Consider the following 16,154-nt stretch of genomic DNA (forward strand, 5'->3'; position numbering starts at 1 on the left):
AGAGATTTTGCAAGTTACGGAGTGAGCTAAATATCCTGGAATCCTCAAATGTCCTGTGATCAGGCACACATCCTAACACTTATGCATATTGATGACTTAGATGTGCAACACACGAAGTAAAGTATATCTTCAATCAATGAAGACATACATTCTAAGTGTGAATACATTAATGTGGAATTTGACTTCGGAGCGCCACGATAATTGTGCGCCGTGTCTAGGTCTAATACTTCCTATACGGTGGGTAACGCCACCACCAAATGTTCTGTGTGAAGTGTTGCACTCATGGCGTTACATTTGCTATGTCTTCACATTTGGTTTGGCTTTAATTTCAACATGTCTTCATCATTATCTTCACTATGTTGATTATATATATATATATATATACTAGTGTTCTGTCCTCTACAGCATTCACTTATAGCTATGTCTTCTTGTTGAATCTTTTGAACTAAGTGAATGTGATCGGACCCTAACCTCTCTATGCTTTCTATCTCAAACTCTATCTCTCCAAATAATATGCATTCTATTGAAACTGTCGAATGTCTTCTCTGCATCCTTGTCAGCAGAAGATACAGAGACAACCATTAAGTCCGTTTTCAATGCTCATTCCTTCACCTGAAACCCGGAGAAGTGGGAACGACCACCCGACAATCCAGGCATGCGTGGGACGTGGAACAACCCCCGATATGCTGCATGATGGCCACGTGTTCCTCAGATGTGAATCGCCAGGGGCACCTGTGTAATAACGCAGTGCCGCCCCTGTACCTATAAATACACACCTCACAGCAGTCATTATCTCTTCTTCCACTCCCGCACGAAACCTAGCGCCACCGCTAGCCCTCAACGACGCCGGCGACGAAGCGCTTCGCTGTCGCAACCTCTCCAACGTCGTCTTCACGCCGACCGCGGACATCGTCTTCTCCGCCGTCGCCGTAGGTGTCCTCCGTCGCCAAGTTAGGGCACGGACGATCGAACTGTTTGGCCTCCTCTTCCACTTCGTCTAGCAGTTCTTCGTGTGGTAAATAAAACTTCCTTATTACGGCCCCTTTGATCCTATAGCTTTATCACTTTCTACCACAAGTAGTTTCTATTGACACAAGTTGGATCTCTTTCATACTGCATCTCATAACATGCCTAGTATATTCACTTATGCTTCACAAAGTAGTTAGGTTCCTCACTTGTACTGATCCGTGGATTCGTACAAATTTGGAACCAACTCCTTATCTATGAGTGAATGTCTTCGCACAATGAGGTCAATGTCTTCTAAACTGATTTATCTTCAAAATCTTCTGAGAATGCATATGACCTCTTCCCCTTCCCTCGCACCTTAATGCTGTCACAGGTACATGTCCATGGGAGAATCCCTTGGTTCTCATAGTCTGCATTCATTTGCAGAATTCTTACAGTATCACATAAATTCTCCCGAAGCCAGTTCCTGTTTGTCCAGCAAGCGAAAACCTTTGAAGCCTTTGAACGTATTGAAGCCTTTCAGTTTAAAGTTCATGGCTTCAGAAAAATCAGCAAGGAAGGGTGGCAGAAAGCATCGAGGAGAAACGTCAAGAGATCTGCCCGATGACCTCTCAGAGCTGTACAAGACAGATCCTGAAAAGGATTACAATCAGCGCAAGACGCGAATCCAATGGATTCGACGCTATTGGGCAGAACAGTGGTTCAAGTACAGATTTGTGACCAAGGAATATGCTGAAAAGAAGGCCATCAAGCGACCATGGGGAGACATCCTCTACAAAAATCTTCAACCCAGGACCAGAGATGAAGCCATTGAACAAGGCTTCTATCCCTGCATGGTTCGTGGACCATAGCCTGCGGATGCTAACCCATCGTCACTGCTATGGTGTCGTGATGACAATCTGTTTAAGTGCAACTTCCAGTTTGCCCAGAACTCAGCAAAGCAGAACAAGAAGACTTCGGGTTTAGATTTCAACCCTGGTCCCTCTGCTCCCCGTGTCGATGGAACTCGCGAAGCTGAACCCAATCTTCTTGGGCCCTTCTACAACCTTGAAGGTATCATCACTCACATCGTGGTTCAAGGGACAGCCGTGAATGAGCCTGCAGATGACGCTGAATCAGATGAAGCGCCTGCAGCGCCGAAGCCAAAGAAGCTGAAGCAGCCAAAAGCTTCAAAGCCGGCCTCTGCACCAAAAATCTCACGGGCGAAGCCACTGGCAACTGCACCTCCTGAAGACAGTGTGCAGTCTGAAGATTTGTCACGCATCTCCAAGCCCCAGAAGGTCAAGATGCCTCTGCCACACACCGGCCAAGAGCTAACAGCTGCTGCCATTCTGCATAATGATGCCATTGATTTGTCAAGTGATGAAGATCTTGCAGATGACGCTCTTGAGCAACTCATCAAGAGCAAAGAAGAAGCAGAAATCTTCAATGATCTGCCTCTCTTTGATGTAACAATCATCCACAACTTCATTGATGAGTGGTTTGACACGCCAAACATCAACTTCGAAGATCTGCAACTACCCATTGGCCTCAGTGTCGCCTTCCATGGCGCCATTGCTTCAGAGCTAGCCCTCGCTCAGCGCATCGTCGAACTGAACAAAAGATTGACTATGAAAAGGCTCAGTTCAAGAAGCATATGGCCAAGCTCAGCGTGCAAGAGGTGAAAAACTTCAAGATTATGCTGCACGAGCTCAAAGAAGCCTTTCTCAAGAAACGCGCAGAAGCTCAGGGTTCTCGGGAGCGCATGAAGAGCCTGGCTGACAAGTGTGTGCAAGGCTACAACGAAGCTGAGAAGCGCAAGGCCCTTGGGCGTCCGGGCATTGATCCCAGGATGGCTGCTAAGCAGAAGAAGAAGCCCATTGTGACCGAACCTCTCGCACCAAGGCAGGAAGCAGATCCCATTGTCTTCCCAACTAGAATGACTGGCTCGAAGCCAAAAGCCCGGTCAACCGCTTCAGAGCTGAAGAAGATGAGGACTACTGAGGCTGAAGCCAGGAAGAGGAAACATCCTGAAGCCTCTCCTACTGCCCCCTCCAAGAAGAAGAGGAAGACCAAGAAAGAACGGGCTGCTCCCACAGAGCCTTTGATTGTTGAACCCATTTCCATGGTTCGTCCTGACGCTGAATGTCAACTGACAATCCATGAGCCTGCTTTCACAGAGGCTCATGAAGCTGAAGACTTTCCAGCAGCTGATCCCATCGTTGCTGAAGACATTGGTCACCATGACCATGTAGAAGATGGTGCAGTCCTTCCTCATCTCGAGCACAGCAAACTCATCAGCATTGGTCGTCCTCTGACGCCAATTGCTCAGGATGCTTCATGGGCTGATCGCCCACAAGAGGAAGAAGACTTTGAGGCCCAGCCAACTCTAACTACACAGGCGTCGCCTGCATTGCGCAGGCTTCGCAAAGGACCAAGGCCTCCAGTCTCTGCGTCTGAAGCTGATGCTGCTAAAGACATTCCGGCTGCATCAGCCGATGAAGAAGAAGTCCCACAAGCTGCTACTCCCCTGTCCCACCAAGAAGCGGTTCTTGAGGAGAACGTGATTGTGACCGACCCTCCAGCTCGTCAAGTGGAGGTTGAAAATCTTGAGGCTGCCACCACCAACACCACTGAAGCCACTGACGCTGTCATGGCTGAAGCTAATGTGGAGCCTTCACCAACCAAAGCACCAGAAGTCAGCGAAGCCACTGCTCCCACTGCTTCTATTCCTGCACCTACTGCTGGTCCTCAGTTCGACTATCATGTTGAGCACAGGCCTCAGGTACAGAAGCCAATCCCCAGATTGCCCAGGTTCCCAGGTCCTGCATCAGCACCTGGATCCTTCAATATCAATGGCTTTAGAGCAGACAACACATTCTTCAATAGCTCCAGGAACCCCTACTCAAGGGAAAGAATATCATCTGATTGGTTCTGGAGCTATCCGCAGCGAAGCTATTACTCCTGCATTCTTTACAATCAAGGTCGCATCTTCCCACACAAGCGTCTTGGCATTGAAGAAATAGCTGGTCTGCCCTGTCTGGAAGAAGCTCTGGATTGCTTCAAAGAGGTTGGGTTGCTTGATCACCAAACATGAAGTTGGGCGCTACTGAGATCACCAAACATGAAGTCGTCAAGACACTACTGGGATCACTTGATAGTTCGTTTGACACCCTAGCCCTGATGATTCAAGAACATCCTGATTTCAAGACACTCGATCCGTCTGACATACTTGAGAGGCTCAACACACATGAGTTTCATCTTTCTGAGAAAAGAGATATCTATGGTCCAAACTATGGGCGAACTCGTGCCTTGAAGGCAAAAGTTGTCTCCTCATCTGAAGAAGAATCTGATAGGAGTTCGGATGATCTTGAAGACATTGGAAGGGAACTTGCTATGCTTGTGAAGAAGTTCCAAAAATTCACCAAGAAGAAAGGTTTCAGAAAGTCTTCCCGATCAAGCTCAAGGAATGATGAAGCTTCTGCTCACGACTACAAGAAGAAAACATGTCACAAGTGCAAGAAACCTGGCCACTTCATCTCTGAATGTCCACAGTGGGACAATGAGAACAAAAAGAAGAAGAAGAGCAAGGAATATGACTCTGACGACAAGAAGAAGAAGAAATACTCAAAGTCTTCTTCCAAGTCTTCCTCAAAGTCTTCATCACACAAGAAGAGCTCATCTGGCAAGGCACGTGCATTTGTTGGCAAGGAAATGGATTTAGAGGAGGAGTCCTCTTCTGAGGAGGCGGAGGTGGAGTCTGAGGAGGAGTCCGATTCAGGCGTCGCAAGTCTGGCTACAGCATACGTTGCCAAGTCCATCTTCAACACTGAAGACAATGACTTCATCACCGACACCGATGCAAATGACAAGGACTACTCCGCTTCTACCTACTGCTTCATGGCACGCAGTGCCAAGGTAAACACACGCACTACTCACTATCAAACATCTAGTGACGATGACTCTGATTGTGGTTCAAAACCCAGCTAGAAAACACTTGCTAAAATTGCAACTGAACAACAGAAAGCTATGGAACATATTCAAAAACTGTTAGACAGAAGCGATGATCTATTAGGTGCTGAAATGACTCGATCTGAATCCTTAATTGAAGACATAAAAAATCTTCACGTTAAGTATGAGGAATTTGAAAGTCGTCATGAAACTCTCTCAACAACTCATGAAAAGCTTTCCTATGATTATCTTCAAAGGAAGCAAGATCTTGAGAAATTGAGAGCGGCTCATGAAGATCTTCAAAAGGAAAACGAGTCACTTCGCGCCAAACAGATCAGTTCCGCTCAGGAAGGATTTGAACCACCATGTCCTAAATGCATTGAGCGTGATAATGCTACTTCTGTTGCTGAATGTTCTACTGCTACTACTGTTGCAATATCTTCAACTGTTGATGTGGTAACTAACCCCTCTGCTGAGGATACCACTGCTATTGCCGATGAGAATGCTAGGTTGAAGACATTGCTTGAAACAGGGATGTACAAAAGTCTTAAAGGGCATCAGACACTATGTGATGTCCTCAAAAAGCAGATTCTGAACCGAAACCCGAGGAAAGAGGGTGTTGGGTTCATAAGGAAAATGAATGCTGATGGATCTTACTGGAAACCTGGGCAGTACCCCAAAACCACGTGGGTTGCTGCAAAGGAACCTTCAGCAGATCCATCCAATCTATCTGGCTTCACTTGTGCTAACCCCATTATCATTGATGAATCCCTTGATGCAAACTATAAACTGTTTAAGAATCAGAATGGTGAAGTGTTTGCCAGGTACATTGGTACTAACTGCAGGAATGGACCGCCTATGAAGAAGATCTGGGTTCCGAAAAGGTGTTTGGAGAATCTTCTTGTGAATGTCATCATGACACCTCACGTGAAGAAGATAAATCTCAGACCAAAGGCTTCATACGGTCCAAAGGCTTCATACAGACAGAGGACTCACCTGAGTCGCACTAACGCAAATGTTTTGCAGGGAAACCATACTCAGGCATATGAATATGAGAGCGGTTCATGAAACCGCCATGTTCATAAGAACAAGAACTATTCTGCTTATTCTTATGAGTACTATTGTCCGCCTGCAAGACTGTTTGCTAGGGCTCCAAAGCCAAAGTTCTCAGATGCTGCACTTAGACTTATTGCTTCTAAGCCACCCTTGAAGATGTGGGTGGCTAAGAAAGCTTAACTCTCTTTTGCAGAGAAAGGTCTCCAGTAGAAAACCAAAATCGTCTCACGCTATTGCTGGGGACCTTAAACATCTTGTAGGGCGCAAGATCAAATGCCCGAATGGTCTTACTATGTACTTCGTTCCTGAATCGCTTGCTACTCTCCCTATTAGTCCTAATCTGGATCTAAGCTTTCATAACCCACTGGTTCGTCAAATGTTTTTGCTTCACAATGCTCTTCGTGAAGCCTATCCCCTAACTGCACTGTAGGGTACGACACCAGCGTCTTCAGAATGGATTATTGATAGTGGGTGTACAAATCACATGACTGGCAAAAGAAGCCTTCTTATGGACTCAACCTTATGTCCATCCGACAAGAGCCACATCACATTTGCTGACACTGGTAAAAGTAAGGTATTGGGTCTAGGTAGAGTTGCAATCTCAAGGGATCAACACATGGATAAAGTCATGCTTGTTGAATCCCTTGGCTTCAACTTAATGTCTGTCTCAATGCTTTGCGATTTAAACATGATCATAATATTTGGAAAATATCGTTGCCTTGTTCTAATGGAATCTGACAAGTCTCTAGTATTTGAATGGTATCGAAAAGATGATTTGTACGTGGTAAATTTCTCAGCAGGACCACAGCTTGCCGTATGTCTTCTAGCAAAAGCTTCAGAATGCTGGCTCTGGCATCGGAGGCTTGGGCATGCTGGCATGAGGAACCTCCACACCCTGGCAAAGAAGAAGCATGTCATAGGCATCGAGGGCTTCAAGTTCAAGAAAGATCACTTATGCGGTGCCTGTGAGGCAGGAAAGATGACGAGGGCCAAACATCCCTCGAAGACAATCATGGCCACTACTCGACCCTTCGAACTGCTTCACATGGATCTTTTCGGTCCCACTCATTACTCAACTCTTACTACTACTGCTTGTCTCTATGGCTTTGTCATTGTTGATGATTATTCTAGATATACTTGGGTGCACATAATCCTTTACAAGACTGAAGTGCAGGATGTCTTCAGACGCTTCGCCAATCGAGCAATGAACAACTATGGCGCCAAGATAAAGCATATCAGAAGTGACAATCGCACTAAATTCAAGAACACTGGCCTTGATACATATCTTGATACCTTGGGAATCACACATGAATTCTCAGTCCCGTACATGCCACAGCAGAATGGGGTCGTCGAACGCAAGAACAGAACACTCATTGAGATGGCCAGAATGATGCTAGATGAATACAAGACTCCAAGAAAATTCTGGCCTGAAGCCATTGATACTGCATGCCATACAATCAATCGTGTTTATCTTCACAAGCTTCTGAACAAGACATCTTATAAGCTCCTTACTAGCAAGAAGCCAAATGTCAGTTACTTCAGAGTATTTGGCGCCAGGTGCTGGATCAAGGACCCACATCACACCTCAAAGTTTGCACCAAAAGCACATGAGGGTTTTATGCTTGGATATGGAAAGGATTCGCACTCCTACAGAGTCTTCAATCTCTTTCATTACAAAGTGGTTGAAACAGTGGATGTGCGGTTCGATGAGACCAACGGTTCACAAAGAGAGCAACTGCCAAATGTGCTAGATGAAGTTCCATCCAGTGAATCAATCAAGCTAATGGGAACTGGAGAAATTATACCTTCTGAAGCTCATCCTGAAGAAGAACTTATCATCTCAGCACCTGATCAACATGAAGACAATGCTCAGCCTGAAGACATTCCTTCTAACAACGGCAATGATCAGCAAGAGCAAAATCTTCGCCCTGTACATCCTCGCGTTGCCAATGAAGTGCAGATTGAAAGAATAACTGATAGCATCAATGCACCCGGTCCACTCACTCGTTCAAGGGCAACTCAGCTAGCAAATTTCTGTGGGCACTTCGCATTCGTCTCAATAACAAAACCCAAGAAAGTTGAAGAAGCCTTCATGGAACCTGAATGGATTCAAGCTATGCAAGACGAGCTTCAACAGTTTGAGCTGAATAATTTATGGGAACTGGTCAAGCGTCCCGATCCTCGGAAGCACAACATAATAGGCACCAAATGGATATACCGCAACAAGCAAGATGAGCATGGTCAAGTTGTCAGAAACAAAGCTCGTCTCGTTGCTCAAGGATATACTCAAGTGGAAGGCATTGACTTCGATGAAACATTTGCTCCTGTGGCTAGACTTGAAGCCATACGCATACTGCTGGCCTATGCAAATCATCACAACATACTTCTTTATCAAATGGATGTGAAGAGCGCCTTCCTCAATGGCAAGATTGAAGAAGAAGTGTATGTTGCACAACCTCCTGGCTTTGAAGATCCAAAACATCCTGACATGGTATACAAGCTCAACAGGCACTGTATGGCCTCAAACAAGCCCCTCGGGCCTGGTATGACACACTCAAATACTTCCTGAAGAGCAAAGGCTTCATACCTTGTTCTCTTGACCCCACTCTCTTCACGAAGACATATGATGGTGAACTGTTTGTGTGCCAAATATATGTGGATGACATTATCTTCGGCTGCACCAATTAGAAGTACAGTGAAGAGTTGGGATATGTGATGCAAGAGCAATATCAAATGTCTATGATGGGAGAGCTGAAGTTCTTTCTCGGTCTTCAAATACGACAGCAATGCAACGGCATCTTCATATCTCAAGAGAAGTATCTCAAAGATTGCCTGAAGAAGTTCGGTATGCAAGACTGCAAAGGCTTCACGACGCCAATGCCAGCCAAGCATCATCTGGGTCCTGACGGCAATGGTAAAGAGTTCGATCAAAAGGTATACCGCTCCTTGATTGGTTCTTTACTTTATCTATGTGCATATAGGCCAGATATTATGCTTAGTGTTTGCATGTGTGCTCGATTTCAAGCGGCACCAAAGGAGTCGCATCACTTAGCTATGAAGCGAATTCTTCGATATTTGCCTCACACCCCAACTCTAGGATTATGGTATCCAAAGGGCTCAGAGTTTGATCTGGTTGGATTCTCGGATGCTGATTATGCTGGTGACAAAGTTGATCGCAAGTCTACATCAGGCACATGTCACTTTCTGGGACGATCACTTGTATGTTGGTCTTCAAAGAAGCAGAACTGTGTATCTCTCTCCACTGCTGAATCTGAATACATTGCTGCTGGATCTTGCTGCGCTCAGCTTCTGTGGATGAAGCAAACGCTCAAAGACTGTGGCATTCATCTGAAGCAAGTGCCACTCTACTGCGACAACGAAAGCGCCATCAAGATTGCCAACAACCCAGTTCAGCACTCAAAGACAAAGCACATTGAAATTCGTCATCACTTTCTCAGAGATCATGTTGTGAAGGAAGATATTGATATCATACACGTCAACACTGAAGAGCAATTGGCAGATATCTTCACCAAGCCCTTGGATAAGAAGAGATTTTGCAAGTTACGGTGTGAGCTAAATATCCTGGAATCCTTAAATGTCCTGTGATCAGGCACACATCCTAACCCTTATGCATATTTATGACTTAGATGTGCAACACACGAAGTAAAGTATATCTTCAATCAATGAAGACATACATTCTAAGTGTGAATACATTAATGTGGAATTTGACTTCGGAGCGCCACGATAATTGTGCGCCGTGTCTAGGTCTAACACTTCCTATACGGTGGGTAACGCCACCACCAAATGTTCTATTTTGAAGTGTTTCACTCATGGCGTTACCTTGCTATGTCTTCACATTTGGTTTGGCTTCAATCTCAACATGTCTTCATGATTATCTTCACTATGTTGATTATATATATATATATACTAGTGTTCTGTCCTCTACAGCATTCACTTATAGCTATGTCTTCTTGTTGAATCTTTTGAACTAAGTGAATGTGATCGGACCCTAACCTCTCTATGCTATCTATCTCAAACTCCATCTCTCCAAATCATATGCATTCTATTGAAACTGTCGAATGTCTTCTCTGCGTCCTTGTCAGCAGAAGATACAAAGACAAACCTTAAGTCCACTTTCAATGCTCATTCCTGCACATGAAACCCGGAGAAGTAGGAACGACCACCCGACAATCCAGTCATGCGTGGGACGTGTTCCTCAGATGCGAATCGCCAGGGGCACCTGTGTAATAACGCAGTGCCGCCCCTGTACCTATAAATACACACTTCACGGTGGTCATTATCTCTTCTTCCACTCTCGCACGAACCCTAGCGCCACCGCTAGCCCTCGACGACGCCGGCGACGAAGCGCTTCGCTGCCGCAACCTCTCCGACGCCGTCTTCACGCCGACCGCGGACATCGTCCTCTCTGCCGTTGCCGTAGGTGTCCTCCGTCGCCAAGTTAGGGCACGGAAGATCGAACTGCTCAGTCTCATCTTCCACTCCGTCTAGCAATTCTTAGTGTGGTAAATAAAACTTCCTTTTTATGACACCGTTGATCCTATGGCTTTGTCACTTTCTACCACAAGCAGTTTCTATTCACACAAGTTAGATCTCTCTCATACTGCATCTCATAACATGCCTAGTATATTCACTTATGCTTCACAAAGTAGTTAGATTCCTCACTTGTACTGATCTCTGGATTCGTACAAATCTGGAACCAACTCCTTATCTATAAGTGAATGTCTTCGCACGATGAGGTCAATGTCTTCTAAACTGATTTATATTCAAAATCTTCTGAGAATGCATATGACCTCTTCCCCTTCCCTCGCACCTCAATGCTGTCACAGGTACATGTCCGTGGGAGAATCCCTTGGTTCTCATAGTCTGCATCCATTTGCAGAATTCTTGCAGCATCATATAAATTCTCCCAAAGCAAGTTCCTGTTTGTCCAGCAAGCGAAAATCTTTGAAGCCTTTGAACGTGTTGAAGCCTTTCAGTTTAAAGTTCATGGCTTCAGAGAAATCAGCAAGGAAGGGTGGCAGAAAGCGTCGTGGAGAAACATCTAGAGATCTGCCAGATGACCTCTCAGAACCGTACAAGACAGATCCTGAAGAGGATTACAATCAGCGCAAGACCCGAATCCAATGGATTCGAAGTTATTGGGCAGAACAATGGTTCAAATACCGATTTGTAACCCAGGAATATGCTAAGAAAAATGCCATCAAGAGACCGTGGGGAGACATCCTATACAAGAATCTGCAACCCAGGTCCAGAGATGAAGCCATTGAACAAGGCTTCTATCCCTGCATGGTCCGTGGGCCACAGCCTGTTGATGCACACCCATCGTCACTACTATGGTGTGGTGACGACATTCTGTTCAAGCACAACTTCCAGTTTGCCCAGAACTCAGCGAAGCAAAACAAGAAGACATTGGGACTAGACTTCAACCCTGGTCCCTCAGCTCCAAGGGCTGATGGCACACGAGATGCAGAACCCAATGTCGTCGGTCCTTTCTACAACATTGAAGGCCTCATCACCCATATCTTGGTTCAAGGGACTGTAGTGAATGAGCCTGCAGCTGACGCTGAATCAGATGAAACGCCTGCAGCGCCGAAGCCAAAGAAGTTGAAGAAGCCTAAAGCTTCAAAGCCTGCCCCTTCACCAAAAATCTCACGGGCGAAGCCACTGGCAACTGCACCTCCTGAAGACAGTGTGCAGTCCGAAGATTTATCACGCATCCCCAAGCCCCAGAAGGTCAAGATGCCTCTGCCACACACCGGCCAAGAGCTAACAGCTGCTGCCATTCTGCGCAATGATGCCATTGATCTGTCAAGTGATGAAGATCTTGCAGATGACGCTCTTGAGCAACTCATCAAGAGCAAAGAAGAAGCAGAAATCTTCAATGATCTGCCTCTCTTTGTTGTAACAATCATCCACAACTTCATTGATGAATGGTTTGACACGCCAAACATCAGCTTCGACGATCTCCAACTACCCATTGGCCTCAGTGTCGCCTTCCATGGCGCCATTGCTTCAGAGTTAGCTATCACCCAGCGCATTGTTGAACTGAAGCAGAAGATTGACTTTGAGAAATCTCAGTTCAAGAAGCATATGGCCAAGCTCAGCGTGCAAGACGTGAAGAATTTCAAGATTATGCTACACGAGATCAAGGAAGCCTTTCTAAAGAAATGTGCAGAAGCTCAGGGTTCTCGTGAGCGCATGAAGGTCCTGGCTGATAGGTGTGTGCAAGCCTACAATGAGGTTGAGAAGCGCAAGGCCCTTGGGCGTCCTGGCATCGACCCCAGGATGGCTGCCAAGAAGCAGAAGAAGCCCGCTATGGCTGAACCTGAAGCACCAAGGCAGGAGGCAGATCCCCTTGTCTTCCCAACTAGCATGACTGGCCCGAAGCCAAAGGTCAGGTAAACCGCTTCAGAACTGAAGAAGACCAGGACTGCTCAGGCTGAAGCAAGGAAGAGAAAACATCCTGAAGCCTCTGCTACTGCCCCCGCCAAGAAGAAAAGAATGACCAAGAAGGAATGGGCTGCTCCCACAGAGCCCTTGATTGTTGAACCCATTTCCATGGTTCACCCCGACGCCGATCCATAAGAACATCAACTGATTGTCCATGAGCCTGCTTTCACAGAGGCTCATGAAGCTGAAGACTTTCCAGCAGTTGATCCCATCGCTGCTGAAGACATTGGTCGTCATGACCATGTTGAAGATGATGCAGCCCTTCCTTAGCTAGAACACCAACATGTATCATCGCCTGTGCTAACCACAACGAACTCATCAGCATTGGTCGTCCACTGACGCCAATTGCACAAGATGCTTCATGGGCGGATCGCCCACAAGAGAATGAAGACCTTGAGGCCCAGCCAACAGCAACTCCACATGCGTCACCCGCATTGCGCAGGCTTCGCAAAGGTCCAAGGCCTCAAGTCTCTGCTGAAGACAATCCGGCTGCATCAGCCGCGGAAGAAGAAGTCCCACAAGTTGCCACTCCCCTATCCCACCAAGAAGCAGTTCTCGAGGAGAACGTGATCGTGACTGATCCTCCTGCTCGTCAAGTGGAGGTTGAACATCTTGAGGCTGCCACCACCAACACCACTGAAGCCACTAACGCTGTCATGGCTGAAGCTAATGTAGAGCCCTCACCAACAAAAGCACCAGAAGTCGGCGAAGCCACTGATCCCGCCACTTCTGTTCCTGAGTCTGCTGCCGGTCCCCAGTTCTACTATCATGTTGAGCACAGGCCTCAGGTACAGAAGCCAATCCCAAGATTGCCAAGGTTCCCAGGTCCTGCATCAGCACCTGGCTCCTTCAATATCAATGGCTTCAGGGCAGACAACACATTCTTCAGCAGCTCCAGGAACCCCTACTCCAGGGAAAGAATATCATCTGATCGGTTCTGGAGTTATCCGCAGCGAAGCTATTACTCATGCGTTCTTTACAACCAAGGTCGCATCTTCCCACACAAGCGCCTTGACATTGAAGCAATAGCTGGTCTGCCCTGTCTGGAAGAAGCTCTGGATTGCCTCAAAGAGGTTGGACTGCTGCCGTTCGTCACTGACCAACAGCATTGGAATGAAGAGTTGCTGCTCCAATTCTATGCCACACTTCACATCCGCGGGTATAGCAGAGATCCGAAGACTTGGGTCCTGGAGTGGATGACAGGAAACGTTCATCATGAAGCCAAAGCCTTTGACATCATTGAGCTCACTGGTTTGCCCACTCCTGGCGATCTCTACGAGCATGGCTGTCAGCTTCATAGTGAAGCTATTGAGAGCATCTTTCAGAAGACTGAACCTAATATGAGTCAGATGCTCAGTATGATGAAGCCATTGCCCCAAGATGCTGCTTATCCCATGGAGTTATTCGTTGAAGACCTTGAGTATCTGCCAAGAACCATTTATCACATCATAAGGCGAACTCTCTGGCCAATCAAAGGACATTCTCCCCATGCCAAGCTGGAAGGTGCAATGAAGACTTTGGTCTTCTACATTCTTCATGGAAAATGCTTCAATACACAGGATTTCTTCATTCGCCAATTTGCTGCATCTGGCTCTGATCTGTTTGGTTTGAAGTTCTACGCCCCTTGGGTGATGCGGCTGATCAAACTTCACTCTGCTATCTCATATCAGCCCTCGGCCCGCAACCATCGGATCTTTTTGCCTAATGTGGATATGTCTATTGAAGCCATCTATCCTGAGCCTGCCAAGGAACCTCTCAGTCTTCAGAATGCAGAGCATCAAAGTTTCACTCAGAACGTTGAAGGCGTGGAAGCCGTAACTCGTGTGTATCCTTTGGCCGGCACTACACGTGCACTGCATCCTGCTCTCACTGAAGCCACTGACAGTACAACTGCTCCACGACCCAAGAAGCGCACTCGTGTTCTCAACGACCGAGAGCTTCTTGTGGCTCTTCATCAGAAACAGGATAGGCATCATGACTGGCTGAAGCGTCAGATGCAAAGCCTCTTGGTGGATGTTAATCGCATTCGCAAACTTGCCACCAAGAATGCTTTTGTTGCCCATGAAACCTCTCGCCGCACATGGAAAGGGCTAACGCTGATGTGTTCTGAAGATGATCTTCAAGAGGATGGCTTCACTGAGCGATTCAAGTTTGACTCCACACCTCCTCGAAGGGCAGTGCTGCGACGAACTCCATCCCTTGAAGACTCTGAGTTCTCTTCCTCTGCTGCAACTGTGAATGCCAGAGTGATCGAGGATGAAGACGATGCTACTTCACCGCCACCTCCTTCAGCACGCTTCGACTCTGCTCCAAGCTCTTCAGCACCGCCAAACACCACCAACGACCCTGCTGCTTCACCTACTCCTCATGGGAACGAGTAGATGCTCTATGTCTTCAAACCTTTTTGGTCCTTACTGACAAAAGGGGGAGAAGCATATGAGGTTGATAGTCTTCAAGCGGGTCCATATGGGCGGGTGCTTTATATTTTGCTTCGTGCTTACAACTCTCGTTTTGCTACATTTGGTTCTTTGAGTTGTAACACTTAAACTCGATGGTCGTCTGCTACTTATCTGCCACCTTGTGTTGCGATGATAAATTCCGCATGTGCGACGATAAATTCCGCACTTAGATCATTCTGCAGACGTCCATTTTCCATTATGCATGTCATTATCTTCATATACTTTCACATGCATAGTGGATTGTCATCATAAGTTGAAGTGGATCTCCACAAGTACAACCTGCCATGTGCATTTGCATTCCAAAAGCAAATTACTTATATGCACATCTTCAGGGGGAGCCCTTGCAACTTATGAAGACAATTCCTTATCTTTTACAATTTCACAGATTATATTCCCCGTTGAAAACTTCAACTAGTTTGTCATCAATCACCAAAAGGGGGGAGATTGTAAGTGCATCTAGTGCCACCCCTAGTTGGTTTTGGAGTATTGACGACAAACCTAGTTGAGGGACTAATGTGTTTGTGAGAATTGCAGGATAACACAGGTAGAAGTCCCTCATTGATTCGGTTTTCCTACCAGAGATGACCCCTAAAAATGTATGAAGACATTGAAGTCAAAGGTGGTATATGAAGATATTCACATTGAAGACTATGACAAGAGAAGACACCACATGAAGCCTATGGAGCTCGAAGACTTAGATCTTTCGTAGTTCTCTTTCTTCTGTGTTGAGTCATAGGAACCACCGCACTGTTAAGTGGGGTCCAAGAGAACCAGTCAGAATGACTGAAGTGATGCTTAAACAAAACCTATGTCATCGAGTGAAGACTTTGAGAGCGAATCTTGTCCAGAGTCGGGCAAGTCAGCTTTGCTTGAAGCCCAAGTAAAGTTGCCGTGTGAGTTTGAAATCTGACCGTTGGAACACGTGTCAGTTCCTTAGTGACCCAGGGTCATTTCGGACAAATCAGGTCGGGTTGCCAAGTGGCTATAAATAGCCCACCCCCTACAACCATAAACGGTTGGCTGCTCAGATTCAGAGTACGACTTTTGTCATTTGAGAGCAACCCACCTCGAAGCCTTTGAGAGAGAATTCCTTGCGAGGATAAAGCCCTAACCACCCACAGCCAAAGAGAATTAGGCATCACTTAAGTCTTCTTGTCTGTGTGATCTGAAGACTTATTACACTTGAGGACTGTGCATCCTCCAGCCGGTTAGGCGTCGCGTTCTGAGCATCCAAGAGACATTGTGGATTGCCGGTGAACGAAGTCTGTGAAG

Source organism: Triticum dicoccoides, chromosome 5A (assembly GCF_002162155.2).
Source record: "Triticum dicoccoides isolate Atlit2015 ecotype Zavitan chromosome 5A, WEW_v2.0, whole genome shotgun sequence".
NCBI classification, from domain to species: domain Eukaryota; kingdom Viridiplantae; phylum Streptophyta; class Magnoliopsida; order Poales; family Poaceae; genus Triticum; species Triticum dicoccoides.